Raw genomic sequence first — 16,662 nt, 5'->3', positions numbered from 1 at the left:
GTATGCCATCCTGCATCAGGCCGTACTTCCATGTAAGACCACCTTTGTTCTGGCGCCAGGATTCACTAGGACTATCTTTGGAAATAGACCCTGTAGAGGAGTGCTTGTGAGTGGGTTAACTTGCAGAATAATGAGCTCCATGTCCCTGGAAGTATCTATGCAGAGTGACCACGCCTGGATCACAGGAATGGGCTTGTCAGGATAAATGTGGGTTGGGGAGGGCAAACCATATGATCTTTTTTTCAAATAATTTGAAAGATCTAAAAGTCTTTGATTTCATCTATTTTTTTTCCTTACAAAAAGCTATAATAAAAATGCAGCTAAGTGTCATGCCGTGGAAAGAGAAGTGGCAGGCTAGTCCTATTGAGCTGCTGGTGGCTCCCTCGGTGATTGGGGGCGGGTGGAGGGGGGGCGCTGCAAGTTGGCCAGGCTTTTCTTATTTGCAACTAGGGATAAACTGTCTTATATGACAAGATATGTTTGGAGGAGAACATCAGATTATAGATGTGAATGTGTTTTGAAAAAATTGCTGAAAAGACTGCATGGCACATTCTGCATTTTTTCTAGAGAGGGCAATTTTAAAAAGCCATTCTTACAACATGACTTGAAGGTCATTTGAAATCAAAATGGCAGAGAGGTCCCACTTGACAGAACTTTCACATTCAGTTGGAATCCTTCCCCTTGCCTGTAGTAGGCTGAATAATGTCCCCCTTCCCCAGATGACCATATCCTACTCCCTGGAACATGTGAATACATTACTTTACATGGCAAAACATTTTTACATATGTGATTAAGTTAATAATCTCGAGATGGGGCAATTATCCTGGATTATCTGGGGTGGGGGGGGGGGTTCCAGTGTAATCACCAGGCTTCTTTCATAAGAGGGAAGCAAGAAGGTGGAAGGCAGGAGGAGGAGGTGGGACAAAAGGGGCAGAGGTTGGAGTGATACACTCTGAAGATGGAAGAAAAGGCCATGAGCCAGGGAATGCAGGTGGCAGCCAGAGGCTGGAAAAGATAAGGAAACAGACTCTCCCCGTGAAGTCTCCAGAAGGAGCACAGTCTTGCCAACACTTTGATTTAGGCTTCTGACCTCCAGATCTGTAAGAGAATAAATTTGTGTTGTTTTAAACCACTAAGTTTGTGGCAATTTTTTATAGCAGCCCTAGGAAACTAATATGATTTCCTGCCTCTCTTCCTCTCTTGCCTTCCTCCTGCCCTCCTCTCTGCCCCTCCCTTTTCTTCCACTTCCCCTGCAGGCTTCTCCCTTCCCCTTTCTCTCCCTCTCTGGCCCTCAGCCTCTTCCTCCCATCCTTGTCTCCCTCCCCTGCCCACCTTCTCCCCTTCTAGCCTTCCCTTTTGGGAGTAAACAAACCAAGTAGTAGTTAGAAAAAGACCTGATGATTTAATAGATTTTTTTTTTTTTGGTTTATGGGATTTTTAAGTTTTCTGCTGATTATTATAAGCTCTTGGTGAAGAGATTAATTCAGTTACCATGATTTGTTTCCTTGTCTTGACTTCATAAAATCACAGGAATACAATAATATAGTTATACAACCCCTGGGCTTGAAAATGCCCAGTAATTACAAGTGATTCACGAGAACAGCTTAACTTGTAAGGGATTGTATTGTGCTCCATAGTAAGCAGTCATTTATTAAGTTTTAAAAATGCCTTTGGAAAGGATATAATGGGCCCATCAATTAAAAGTATGTTTGGAAAAAACTCTGGGGCTCTCAGTAGTAATTCTTCTTCCCCCCAACTCCCCTTTCCAGGGCTGCCAACTTGTGTGTGGCTCCACCATGCATGCCCTCCCCTCCTAATGCTTCTTGATGATGGTGGTTCCACCTGAGGAGAGCCCTGCAGGCCTTCCTCAGAACCGAGTGCAGCTCCGATGGCCAGGGGCCTTCCAGGGCCCAGGGACTGTGGTTCTCCTTCTCAGCCTGGCCATCCATCATTTCATTAGAGTGAGGCTCCCAAATTGACAGGTCCTGGAGAAAGTGCCCGATACCGCTGTGGAGATGCACCGGGTCTGGTTAGGCCGTTGGGTTGCTGCGCCCTTACTGATGCTCAGCCCTGCCCCTGACAGATGGCCCGGAGGGATCTTCTGGGAACTCAGCGTTCTGGTGACAACTGGTGCTTCCAAACACACAACTTCTAGAAGTTCTCCTCCTCCCCTGCCCTAGAAGAGGCCTTTGCATTCTTAACATGAGTGGGAGAGGTTGCTTTTTCCTCCTCTTTTTGCAGAACAAAGCATGAAAAGCCTGTGCCCCAAGCTTCCTTTCATGGGAACATGCACAGCTTTCTGTTCCCCAGACTAGGCTTACAGACGAAGTCCTTGCTTTTTCCTTCCTGGGACCAACTAAGGCTGCATCCTGGCGGCCCCACTGGTTCCTCTGTGCCTCTCGCCACCTCTTCATTCCTGTCTTTGTGTTCCCTCGCCTTGCTAGCTAGTACTTTCCTGGGAGGCAGTCTGCCTCTTCCCTCAGCTAATCTTCTTGTCCGAGTTCTGCCTCCTGTGGTTTCCTGAGGGTCCTGGCTCCCTGCCTGCTTCCTGGCCACGTAGGGCTCTTCCTGGTCTTTTTACTGCTTGCCCACCACCCTGCCCTCGGACTTCTTCCGCTCCGCTCTCACTCGGATCCATCTCTTCCATCCTGAAGCACTTCTTCACTTAGTACTGAGGCTGCCAAGTATTGGTTGATTTCTGTCTCTCCTCAATTTCCTCTTACATCCCTGCACCTTACATCTGGCTCCTATCCCCAATATTCCACTGAAAACTGCAGTCAGTCTTGCTGTCTTGCTCACCTCCTAGGCAAATTCTCTGCTCGATCCTGAGCTACTCTTCTTGGTTCATGCTGTATCGGATGCTGCTGATTACCAACCCCCAACACACACCCAATTTAAAACTCAATTTGTCACCTAGTTTCTAGGCTTTCTGTCTCCAAAATCCTCCACATTCTCTCATCTCTGTTTATTTCTTCCTTCTAAATTGTTATAATTTATCTTGTATTGTCGATGACTACTACAGTTGATTCTACATTATCTATATCGGTCTATCTCTCACCAGGTCCCAGTACCCATGCTCTGGGTTAGTGATTCTGGTGCTTGCATACATGATTATTTTTTATCTTTCTAACTTTGTTCATATATTTTATTCATTCAGAAATATTTACTGAGAACTGATTATGCACTGAACACTGTTCTAGTGGGGATATAGTGGCAAATAAAGTAGATGGATTACTGCCTTCATGGAGCTTGGAGTCTGGTGTGGAAAACCAATGTTAAACAAAGAAGTATACAAATAAGGGCTAAATTTGCAGATGTGGTAAAGGCTTTGGAGGAGAGGAATGTGGTAGCCTGAGAGAATAACATCGGCAGGGGGTAGGTAGGGCAAGGGATCTAACTAATTAGGGAGGTCAGAGGAAGGGAAACTTAAGATGAAGTCTGAAGTTTTGGTTAGGCTTTAACTAGATGCAGGGGGAGTTTTATGAGCAGCAGAAACAGCATGTACAAAGGCCCTGTGGTGCAAGAGATCGAGGGACTTTGTAAGAAAGGGCTAGAGGTGAGCAGGGACTGGATCATGCAGGGTTTACAAATCATAATGAGAGGTTTTAAGGGAAGTGGAAGAGGAGGGCATGGTCAGACTTGTGTTTTGAAAAGACCATGTTCATTTAGTCCATTTTCACAGAGTCAATTCTCTTTCATGCGGCACACATTTTGAGACACACCAGAGAAGAGAGTCAGCAGACTAGTTATTGTGAACTTTAAGTCTGGAGAGTTTTCAATGAAGATGCATAAGGCCCCAGGGAACTGGCCTAACAGATGTTGTCAGCAGGGCAGAAGGGGTGAGAAGTGCTTTGGTTTAGCCAGATTCCTCTGGGGACCTCTGTTAGACTCAGCTTCTCTGGCTGAGTTACATTGCCCTGATCTGATATTCAAGAATAACAGCTGGGACTGAGAGGAGGAGGTGGTGGTAGCTGTGTGCAGGTTGCTGTGGGTAATTGGAGGTAAAAAAAGGAGAAGTGGCTCACCTAATTGCATTCTAAATTACAGCCATTGTTCAATTCCTTTCTTAAAAGTACTTGGTGCATTCAAGAAGAAAAGTCCTTTCTGAGGTGGGAAAACAATGGCGGTGGGGAGCAGAGAGGGGCTGGATGCACAAATCCTCCCTTCCCCTCACTCAAGGTGCTCTGTTTGTAAGTGAGGTTTTGAGTGGCTGGCTCGATTATATTCACTGTGTGCATGCTAACGGTAATAAACTTAGAAAACGGAAACACATGAGTTTACAGTAATTGTTTTTTAGATAGTGTAATAAGTCATGATAATTGCTTGCAAAGCATTTTCCCCCTCCTTGTCTACAGGGGTAAATACATTAAAGCCACGTTCTTGTATACTATTTTACAATGTATTAGCATAATAACCCATTGTAAAGTAAGCCCTGCTGCTGTGGGGAAGTGTGGGATATTGGTCCATTAGACACCTTTGTCTTCGATACAAGAAGCTAATGGCACTATTTATGGGCATCATCTTAGCTTGGTATATGCTTGTTGCCAGCTAATAGATCCAGAGCAAGAGGTGCTGTTTGATAAAAGTTATCCAACACTAACAATCCACTGTGAATCTAGCCTCTTGCTTGAAAATTGCTTTTAGCCCCATGTGAATGGGAAAGGCATCTTGATAAATTTAGCTGCTAGTCAAGTTATAACCAATGTTCACAGAATATAATCAAATTAGATCTTAAAGCCTTTAATTTCATCATTAACATGTATTATTTCTTTCTCAAACCTTGTAATTAAATAGCATATTAAGAATAGACAATTTTTTTCCCTTTTATACATTTATTAGGTATCTGGGGTTAAATTTGGAGCTCTGTTATGATGCACATCTGCTTATTTTTAAATGAGGATGGCTTTTTTAATTGAAGTATAATTGACAATACAATATTATATTAGTTTCAGGTGTACAACATAGTGATCCAACATTTATTATAGGATGGCTCTAATGATACCTGAAGCATTAGAAAAGTAACTGGTTAACTAAACCTAGGGAATTTGTGGCACATAAGATATCATTATGTTTACCCAAGCACTGCTATAATCTGAGAGTTGTATAATTAGCCAAATTATACAGAGGGCAGTTAGACACTCATTATTTACTTTTCTTGGACATTTTGTGGGTTTGTACAAAAATCTTCATGACCCACACGAGATTCATCCTGAGATTTACATCTGGTTTACCATAAATCAAGAATTTCTGAATAAATGTTCTTTTCTTCTTCATATTTAGCACTGAGAAATCCATGGCTTTGCAGTTATGAAGCAGTGATTATTGTGGAAAGTGGAGGGCACATGGGCCGCACGCAGAGGCAAGAGCAGTGATTCTATGATGCTGAGGGCACAGGTGGACACGGGTGCAGCCAGGTGGGCTGACCTGAGTTTCTGAGCCGTGTCTGGTCTAGAGGCTTCCTCTCCCTTCAGTTGTCCCTCTTCCCATCTCACTCAGGGCCTGCTGTTGGGATTGGCCAATCAAATTCCCAAGAAGAAGGCAGCTCAGTGGCTCTCAACCACTGAGGAGAGATTTAAAAATTATGGATGCCTGCCCCCACCCTCTTCCTATGCCTCATTCCGATTTAACGTGTGACCGTAGTTGTATTCACTGTAGTTGTTCCAACAGGGGTGGAAGATAGGAGTGGCAAGAGTCTGCTGCCTCACTCTCAGCTTCCATGGAGCCTAGATGTACCTTCTCCTGGAAGTCACTGGTGACTCATCACACTTGACATACAAAATAATGCAAATACATCATCCCTGGCTTAAGAAGTTCCTTTATAGGTATCATCGGTAGAGAATTCGCTCGTTACTTTGCAAATATTTATGAAAATTTACTTGGTGGGTGCCAGGCACTCTGGCAGGAGTCTAGGGATATAATAGTGAAGAAAAGAGGTTTTTTTGTTTTGTTGTTCAACTCATATGGAGATCTGGGGTTGGAAATTAGTGGGGGGGAATAACAAAAGAAAAACAAAGGAAAATGCATACAAAATGGCAGGTTGCTTCCTAGGAAGGAAACAGACATGAAACTAAGATGGAGAATGGCAGTTTCACATCTTGCAAAGATTCACTCACAGAGGTGGAGCCCTGGTTGTTGGAAGAGGCTCTGGTCGGAGCCAAGCCACTCCAAAAACTCATTCCGGACAGCATGGGGAGGATTTTGCCTTTTCATTCACTGTAGGTACATTTTTATCCTGCCTGTGACAGGAGGACATTGGTATAATTTGCTTCCCCTGGAACTGACTCTGCCACACCCACTTGAGTCTCCCGTAGATATCGGTGGTTTGTATGCTCGGGGTCACCGGCATCTTCATCTACTCGGTGGCAGGCGGGTTTTCAATCTTGTCTACAGAGAGCAGCCACATGAAAAAGACTCTCAGATTACAACATGTCCCCTCCTTGTCATTTCTCTGTCTCCAGAACCCTTCAGAGCTGAAGCCCCTAGAATCAGCTTCGTTTTCAAGGATCCTCTAGGGCACAGTATGTACATGGAGGTAGAATAATGATGTTCTCAAGGACTTCCTTTTCACTCCAGCAAGGGAAGCCCTTGGTGCCAAATTATTGACACTGCCTCATTCTCTGCCACCATGAATAAATATATTTAAAATGGGATTAGTTTGTGAATCCTTGGCTTGATTTATAATACATTTTATATTCAGATGTGCTGCTACTGTTTATCTCCACAAAATAAATATTAAAATTGTGTTTGAATCTCACGTTAAATTTATATTCGTGCTATTACAATTTTATTTCTATCAAGTGATAATCACTTTTCAGACATAAGGCAGAAGTCAGAGCGCCTATGCAAATAAAAGTAGTTATTATTTCTCCTTAAGATGTTACTGTGGGCTTACTCCTTTCTCACATACAATCTATATAATGAATATTGGGATGAATATGAGCTCCCTGGTTCTCATGGTGTATCCAGGCAAATTTTTTCTGTTAATGAGTTTTTCCCCCCATTTCTTGAGACCCAGGGAAATAGGAGCAGTGAATCCTTTGTCATCTACCATTGGGTGTCCAGTTGGTGCCAGAGACCCACAGTTGGTCCTAACGTGCTTTGAATTTGTATTTTCAGTAGCGGGAATGGTAACTGCTAGCATCCACACATTTTTTTTTAACCAGTCGCTCTTAAAACTAGTGACCAGGTACTACACATAGGGGATGACTAAAGTTGGAGTACAGCTTTTGTCATGGAACAACTCTGTGTCAAAACTGATCTGATCTGGTTATCATACTATTCAAAACCATAGTACAGCATCACAGTTCAGCCTGTAGAAGTAATAATAGTAATAATAATAATAATAATAATAATAATAATAATAATAATAATAATACTTGTGATTAAACCTCATTAGTTTTGAAATCTTGGCTGTAGAACTGGTGTGAGGAGAAGAACTATAATTTATAAATTGCAAGTGGTCTTCTGTCTCTAAAAGTGGACACTAATCTTTAACTCTGGGAAAATTCAGGGATATAACTTTGGAAATTGGAATTGTAGTCCCCAACCCCAGATCTCCATATGAGTTGAATTTCAAGGCTTTTGTTGTTGTTATTTTATTTTATTATTTTTTTTTAAGATTTTATTTATTTATTTATTAGAGAGCAAGCGAGAGAGAAACAGCATGAGAGAGGAGAGGGTCAGAGGGAGAAGCAGGCTCTCTGCTGAGCCGGGAGCCTGATGTGGGACTCGATCCCAGAACCCTGGGATCATGACCTGAGCCGAAGGCAGTTGCTTAACCAACTGAGCCACCCAGGCACCCTGTTATTTTATTTTAAAGCAAGCAGTTTAATCAGAATGATGCCAAAAGAAGTAATACTGTGCCTTTGGTAAGGTATTTGATGATCTTTCATGGATAATATTGTTAAGAATGGGAATTATCACAACTAGCATATAGTGGATGCACAGGTACTGTGATGAGCACCTCACATACATTATTACTTCATTTCATCCTACAGCAAACCTATGAGGTAAGTATTATTACTGTACCAATTTTACAAATGAGAAAACTGAGCTTTAGGGAAATTAACATGTTCAAAGTCATCCCAGTGATTCAGCAGTGGAACTGAGAGATTCCAAAACATATTTGTCTCATTCCCAAGTTGGTGTTCTCACTCAGCATCCTTTATACCATATGGAGAAGATTTTTAAAAATGTGGAAGATAAAGTCAATGTGAGTTTTTAGCTGTTTTATTAATTGTATCAGAAGAACACTGAGGTAACAAGGATTCTTAGATTTCAGTTTTGGCTTAATCACTTATTATTTTTGTGTCCTTAAACAAGCAAGCACCTTTACAATTTGGGGTCTTAATTTTTCATCTGAAAAATAGGACTAATGATATCTAACTCAAATGAGAAGGCAGGAAAGCATTTTGTAATTTAAGAACACTCTGTGGATGCCTCAAATTCTCTCCTTGGTTCTATCTTACTCAACATTTTCATTATCTTGAAGACAAGTAGGCCATAATTATCAAATTTGTGGATAACACAAGCCTAAGAAGAATAGCTAATTTGTTGAGCGAGGTAATCAGGACAACAAAGGTATCTGTAGACTGAACATATGATCAAGACATTCATGATGAAATTGAACCACTTTAGAAAGTCGCATAAAGGACAATAGTATTTAGTTTATTCCAAACTAATGCCTGACATTGATTGAGCAATTGCCATGTTCCAGATGCTATTTTCAGCTCTTTACAGGTATTATTATACAGTTCTCACAGCAGGCACTGTGCATATTCTTCCTTTACAGGTAAGGAAACTGAGTCATGAAGAGATTAATAGCCTAAAGTCATATACCTAGTAAAAGGAGGAGACAGTATATGAACCCTGGAGATCTGGGCTCTTTAATTCTATACCAAAGGTCATTGTTGAGAGGGCTCATACAGTTTTTTGTCTATGTTAATAGAAATATTGCATGTAGGTGAAAATTAGTAAGAGTGAGAATTAGACAACATCCTCTTGGATGTTCCACAAATTTTATATGATTATATTCATACATTGAGGGTCCTTGGCAACCAGAGAGCATGGAGAGACATGCTGTCAGGATGATGTCATCTAAAAGAATGCTTGGGGGAGTGTGAAAATATCAAGCTTGGAGATGAGGAGCTATGATAGGACAGCCATCAAGTATTTACCATAGGGAAGCTAGAGTTGAACTCTTCTGTGAGCTCCAAGGAGCAGACCCAAGCATATGGATAGATGTTAGAGAGAGGTAATTTCTGTTCAATATAAGTAAGACCTGGCTGAGGATGAGATCTGCCCACTAGTAGAATGAGCCTCTGCTAGAAAGTAGATACTAAGTCATAGAAAGTATTCAAGCTGAGATCACTTGGATGGCTTCCCATCAAAAAGCTGAGCTGTTAGTAGATTTCTATATCAATGGGAGTATCCATAGGGTAATTTCTAATAGCTTTTCCAACCTCAAAATTCAACCACTCTATTCACTAGGTATACAGGCCCCATGCTTCATCCTTAAACATAGACATTTTTCTTTGGGGTAACTCCAAAGGGCTCATGATTAACTGAGTTTAAGGCTTTTGTGTTTCATGGATGAAGCAGCCACAGTCCATTAGGGCAAGGATGAACACCTGAACCAGTCTGGCTCGGTTGGGTCCTCTCTTGGAATTTGGAACTGGTTGCCTTTCTGGAGCTGGGAGGTACTGAAGCTGTGGAGCTGGCATATCCATTTCCACACTGTAAGTGGAAAAACTGAAACTACTGATTGGCAAGGAAACAGATAAATAAAGTAGATGCACAGTAGGAGCTCATGTGAAGTGAGAAATGACACGATCCATGGAGGGAAGAGAAATTGAGCGATGATGAAACTAGTTACTTCCCACTGGCTTGTAGATTCTGGACTTTAGTTTCCCAGGCTTGGCTGGATGGCTGCTTCTGTATTCAAGGACACACTATTGGATACTCTCAGTTAGTCACCATTATTGTGCTCAAAGCATTCTGGATAGGTTTCTATAATTTGCCACCCAAAGTTTTTTTTTTAACTTTAGACCATTCTTTTTAAATAGGGTAACTCTTCGTTCTTTGTATCAAAAACTTACTTTCACTGTCTTCAGTTGGCCACTTAACAGTGGCAAGTCATTACAGGTACACATTTTCCCCCAAGATATAATGGTTATAATTAAGTGATTCAACAGTACTTTAATATAGAAGGACCAGGGCTATCCAAATGTCAGACTAAATTATAAAGTGAGCAGAACTAAAATGCCACAGGATGTAACTATCCATAATTTATGAGTAGTAGGATCAGATCAGTTCATAAAATGAGCTAGAATAATTTTTTCATGGTTTTATATGTTTTTATTAAAAGATATTTCTAACTTCAGTGAAATACTGAAGATTAATAACAATGCAAAGGGGTGAAGCATTCTTACCATATCTCTGGGACCCCATGTTTTTGACTGTGTACCAGGGGGAATGTCATTAATTGAGGCACTGCTCTATCAGCCTTTGGGAATCTGAGCCATGAATATTTTAGGTGAGATGCTGGTTCTCAGGAGGATCCCATGCTGCTGTTTTGCTGTGGCAGAAATCTCATGTGTTTTCCAGGAAAGACACCCTCTGAGATATGGACAGTAAGAAGAATCCTCATAGGCTCTGGAGCAGAGCCCTGCTTGCCAAGAATAAATCCAAACTGGAGATTGTTTGCCATGGGTCTATGTGACAGAAACATTTGCAATCATGTCACTGAAAATGTTTGTTTTGCTGGGTCTACATGGCAAATAGGATACAGATCAGTGAGCAAAGCAATGGCTTGCTGAGTAGGCTGGACATCGTTGGTGAAATGTTTGCTGGAAGCATGTACCATGAGCCTTGCTTCTGCACCCCATCTAGGGGTTGCCACGCTGGCTGACAACATTTCCAGCTTCAGCTTTTATGAGAAACTAGTTGGAGTATTTGTCATCATTAAGGCTCTAGATTGTTTTCTAGGAGTGTTAAACCTTCTGACCATATTGTAACTCATGGAGTTTGACCCACATCCCTCTTGAAGTTTGGATCAGATGGAGGACAGCTATCCTTTACTTTTATGGAATAAATATGTTCCAAGGAGCTGCCAGTAAAGTACATCATGTAAAATAAATCCTGTTTCCCCACTGATTTACTTTATAAAATTAGAGCTGTGTACTCTGAAAGCAAATCTCCTGCATGTTTGGTAAGGAGGCAGTTTAGGTGGCCTCCGCTGCAGTCTCATGGTGGGGACCTCCAGATGCCATCATTCATGAATGCATGCAGAAGACAGTAGTTCACCCTTACTTGGTGCCTTAATTTTCTTCTACGAAATTTCCCTGCACCAGAACTTCCTCCTAACCACTGGAGACCTGCTGTGTATTTCATGTTCTATAGGATTTCCATCTAAGCTGGGAATCTCCTTATGCTATACTCATGATTTTAATCTCCTCTTTCTCTTTTAACTTTTTAAAAAATATATATCATTTAGCTGAGCTGGACCATAACATCATGCACCAGTTCAAATCTCCAAAAATGTCATTGTTGTGATAACAGGATGCAAGTTAGAAACCCCAGTGGGTGTTTGGGCCTAGAAGATACTATACCATCATTTTAAAGTCAAGGAACAACACAAGAGACTAGCACCTGAGAGATACAGTTACAGTCGACTGAATAAATCTCCCAGATTAGAACTGTACATATGCATAAGATGTTATGAATGAACTGAGGGAAAATGAGTTGGAATTCACTAAAACAACAGCCCTCTGCACAAAATTACATAAAGCTACATGTTTACTTTTTAGTACGTTGTTTTGTCTAGGTAAATATGTTATTAATTACCCTGTGATTAGTGAAATCTCTCTTTTCTTCATGGTTGATTTGGGAGGGAGAGGGAACTGGACCTGTTGAAGTCTGTGCCTGAAGCCTCTGTTTGGTTAGTGGCAGCCAGCACAACATTCCTTTGCCTATGAGGGAAAGTGAATATTTTGAGAAATGAGGAAAAATAACTTCTAATGTTAACTAGATTCCTCAGAGGTATAATACCTAGATTCGGTTTGTTTCTCTGAATTTTAATAAGTGGTATTGGGGTTTGTTCAATTTCCCTATTTTCTAGTTTTACTATATGCATCCAGAGAGAATGATAAATATCTGTAGTTACAGAGGCTTAGCATTCCACCACTTTGGTTAAACTCATTATAGTGTACCTAGTTATTCCATGAATCTAGTTCCATTGTGGATCGTGTCCTGTCCCAGATCTGCGTAATGAGGCATAGTGCATTCCTCTCATTATGATGGAGAAAAGCCCTCAGTGCAGTTGTTTTCTGTCCCACTGACAGCCCTGTGACTGAGGTCCGTGGCATCAAACTGGGCTTACTTCTTTGACAACCAGCATGGCTTACATGTATTCAGTATTTGCCATGTACCAGACACTGTGCCAAATGCTTTCCTTGCATTATTCCTATCAGTTTTCTGTCCAACTTCTTGCCATGTCTCAGATGGGGAAACCAAAGCTCAACAGGTGAATTAACTTACTCAAGCCCACACAGCTAGTGGTAAGTGGCTGAGCAGGAACTTGAAACTCGATTGGTTCCTGCTAGGGCATAGACTTCTAATCACTTTTCTCCACCACCTCTTTCTCCGATTGCCATTTAATACCAGGCTACTAGACCATGTCACATCAAAATAGGCACAATGCAAGCTGTCAACATAAGGCATTCAATCAAGAAGGTTGCTGAAGGAATTGTGACAGAGTATGGCCCTTATTCTTGGTTGAAATTTCTGTGCTTTAAGACTCAAAGAGCATGATAGATTTTTTTTTCCTCAACAGACTTCATGATAAGTCTGTCATGTATTACTGACCTAAAAGAGGACAATAACAACCCAGAAGGGCACTTTCATTTCTAGGATATTCTAAAAATAACCTGTTTGATTAATAGCTATGTCCATGGACAATAGAAGTCCACATTATGGCTGAGGATAGGGATACAGTTCTCATTCTCACTTCCCAGGTGTTTCTCAAACTGATCCACTTATTTGGATCATCTTACTTTGACTTTTTCATTTAACCTTTATGTTTCCCTGGGATTTAATTTATTCAGGGTGTATAACCTCAGTTCATGGGATGTTTTGCTCAAAGCAGGACAGAGATAACCATTTCTCTCAGAAATAAATCTTGGTGACCTTTGTACCACAGTTTAGGGTATTTACAAATCTTTGAGATAAATGCTCAATCAGAATACGGCAACAAAAGTCATCTTTAGGTCCAGTGTCCCTGTCGCTATGGTTACGTCACTCAGTTATACAGTTCAGAGAATGAGAAAGCCCTTCAGGTGGTGCCCATGTGCCTCTATGTGATGTTTAGGTAGTATTAAATAACCCATCAGTTTGAGGCAGGAGAAATGGAAAATGAGTTAATTCACCTGTTCATTCAAAAAGTTAGCCCTGAGAGCTGCAAGGAGTTTTCTCTTTAGAGAAGAAACTCTATTCCCAATATTGAGACAAGAACTCATCTATCTGAGACATAATAACAGTCTTTCTTAGAGGATTATGGACAGGGTTTACTTACACATACTGTTTTGATTATATTTTCCAAGCATAACAGTTTATAAAAATATGAGTAGAAAATTTCAAGTATGGTCTTGTAGATAATAATAATAGTAATAATAATAATAACAATAATAGCTGCAGATTCCTCCTATCCTTGCATACATGCATTTTTGCCATGTGAATTGGCTGTTATTCCTCTCAAGAGATTGAGTCACTTTCTCTCCCCACTTGAATCTGTCTGGCCTTTGGCTTGCTTTGACCAGGAAAATACGGCAGAGGTGATGATGTTATAGGAGTTCTGAGTGTAGGCTTCAAGAGATCTTATAGTTAATCTTCTTATGCTTTTGTTGTCCTGAGACCTCCATGTGAGAAAGCCTGTGCTAGCCTCCTTGAGGATGAGAGCTGACATGGAACAGACACGTCACAGCTCTAGCCCCAGAAACCAACCAACCTGCCCATAGTCCATTCAGCTCCAGCTGACCTACAGAATCACTCAAGTTGACCCACAGACTTGTAAACAATCATAAAATTATTGTTATTGCAAACCTTTAATTTGGGTATGTTTTTATGCAACAATAGATAATGGTTGCATATACTGAATGTCATCCTAATACACACATACACACTTTAAAAATGCAAATATATCCCTGGATGGTGGGGTTGTAGGGGATTTTAATTTTCTTTTTTATACTTTTGTATATTTTCTAATAAACCTGCATTACTTTAATGATAAGATTAATAATTAATGATATTGAACATAACATTGATTTTAATAAAATGACCATTGCAAACAACTAGTTAGTGAAGGGACAACTCAATCACTTCCCTTACAGAGTCCTTAGAACAGTATATTCCAGTTACCCATTGCTGTCTAACAACTCTCCTCCCTCCCCCCCAAAAAAACCTTAGTGGTAGAAAACAACAACCATTTTGTTATGCTCATAATTTCGTGGACCAGAAATTTAGGCTAGGCATAGTGAGGGTAGCTTATCTCTGCATCTTGATGACTGAAGTCTCAGCTGGGGTACTTAAATGGCAAGAGATGGTTGAAACAGCTCCACAGGAGTTATATGCCCAGGGCTTTGATTCTAGCTGTAGGTTGGGTTCCTTGCTTCTTCCACATGCTGTGTCTGGTGGAGTTGGAATGTTTAAGAGAGCTTCTTCAATCTTATATTTGGGATCCCAGCTTGGGCTGATATGGATGGCCTGGAGCTGGTAGGCATCTCTCTCTCTCTCTTTCTCTCTCTCTCCCCCTCTTTCTTCTCAAAGTCTTTCCATATGTCAAGCTTGAGTAGCAAGGCAGTCTCAGAATAGTCAGAATTCTTACTTGATGGCTGACTTCACCCAGAGTAAACTTTCTAAGAGGTATAAGCTGCAAGCCTCATTATGACCTAGTCTTGGAATACTCAGAATATCATATCACTTCTGTTGCATTTAATTGTTTGAGCAAGCCATTAACGCCAGCTAAGATTCCAGCAGAAGAGGATTACTACTTAAAAAAATTTATGGCGATCCTTAATCTACCACAGTTCACTCTCTGGCCATGAATTATTTACATACCTCCTCCTACATGCAAAATACACTCACTCTTTCCCAAGACCCCCAGCCAAATTACATCATATTGCAAGATTAGGTGTCAAGGATCTCTCCACTGAATTCAGATGTGAGTGTGGATGAGTCTCCTTGGATGTGAATCATTGAATATAGCTCCTTGAGTACAAATTCTTATTGATCTGAAGACTTGTGAACTACAGAAAAAAATATTTATACCTCATACACAATATGCAATGGTGAGAAAGACACAGTGTAACCACGGTATAAACACTTCAGTCCCCCCAGGAGGGCACTGGAGCACTTAGCAATCAGTTGTCCATAGCAATCCAGCTAGGTACCTGTCATCAATTCTCTTTCCTGGGATAAGGAATGTTATGGAATGAATGTTTTTGTCTCTCAAAATTCATATGTTGAAATCCTAACCCCCAATGGTGTGGTATTGGGAGGTGGGGCTTTTGGGAGATAATTAGATCATGAGGGTAGACCCCTCAAGAATGGGATTAGTTCCCTTATAAAGACACCCCAGAGAGCTCTCTCATCCATTCTGCCATGTGAGGACACAGCAAGAGGTCTACTACCAGACAGAGGGCCCTTAATCATGCTAGCGCCCTGATCTCAGTCTTCTAGCCTCCAGAACTATGAGAAATAAATTTCTGTTGTTTTTATGCCACTCAGTCTATGGTATTTGTTATAGCAGCCTGAGATAACTAAGACAGGGAATATTTCTTGATTGGGGTTTAGTGTTGCTTCCTGGGAATAACTCCTGCTCGAAAATTGTTTCCATTGTATAAGCAGAGTGGAAAGAATCAGGGTTCCTTAGGTTTTAATTCTGACTTTATATTTACAAGCTATGTGAGTATATAAGTTATTTCATCTCTGTGAGCCTCAAGTTCATTATCTATAAAAAGCATATAGTAATACCACCTTACAATATCATTATGGAGATTATATGAGCTACTTTATGTACTTAGCATGGTACCCGGCACCAAACAACTGTTAGTTTTCATCTCTCCATGATGTTGTGTTAGTTTAGGCAGTGGCAAAATTGTCTCAGGCCTTGAGGAGACCACTGGAACTCCCTCAAACAGAGGCCATGATAGGGGAATCTCCTATCTATAGAATTATTGAGCAGTGATTTGGGGCATGCTCCACAGAATTGTTGAATAGTGGACTTCTATTGCAGAAAGGAAATTTTGAAAGAATCTAGTTAGCTCAGTTGTAATAATAATAATGATACCAAATCTTTCAGAAATTATGTTTTTTGAGGTCACTTATTGAATGCTGTTCGTTAGACTCCATTGACATTGTTTGTCTCATGGTCTACAATTTTCAGCGTGGCTTTATCCTTTCATCTGCCACAAAAAAAGAATTTCAAATGTAGAGAATGGGACCAAAATTTGACCTGACCCAGCTGACATGTTTGACGCTGCCATCTGACTCAGAGTTGAGCAGTTGTTTAGAAGTTTTCATAGTCTCAAATAGTTGGCTGAGATCTTGAGGTTACCACATAATGGTAAGAGGATGTAGTATTTGATATCAACATCTGAGTGGAGAGAA

At 40.8% G+C, this 16,662-nt stretch overlaps 1 long non-coding RNA gene across 1 annotated transcript in view; it reads right to left on the bottom strand.

The window, feature by feature from the left end:
- Positions 1–935: 935 nt before the first annotated feature.
- LOC118005235 overlaps positions 936–16,662 on the bottom strand; it is a 31,053-nt gene continuing 15,326 nt past the window's right edge. The window contains exon 4 of the long non-coding RNA XR_004677787.1: positions 936–1,098. This is a non-coding gene — a long non-coding RNA (uncharacterized LOC118005235). The remainder of the gene's footprint in view (positions 1,099–16,662) is intronic.

The sequence above is a fragment of the Mirounga leonina genome, unplaced genomic scaffold, assembly GCF_011800145.1.
Source record: "Mirounga leonina isolate KUSES-001 unplaced genomic scaffold, KU_Mleo_1.0 Mir_94, whole genome shotgun sequence".
In the NCBI taxonomy this organism is placed as follows: Eukaryota; Metazoa; Chordata; class Mammalia; order Carnivora; family Phocidae; genus Mirounga; species Mirounga leonina.
The sequence above is the reverse complement of the archived record's forward strand: the minus strand, read 5'-3'. Positions and strand labels throughout refer to the sequence as shown.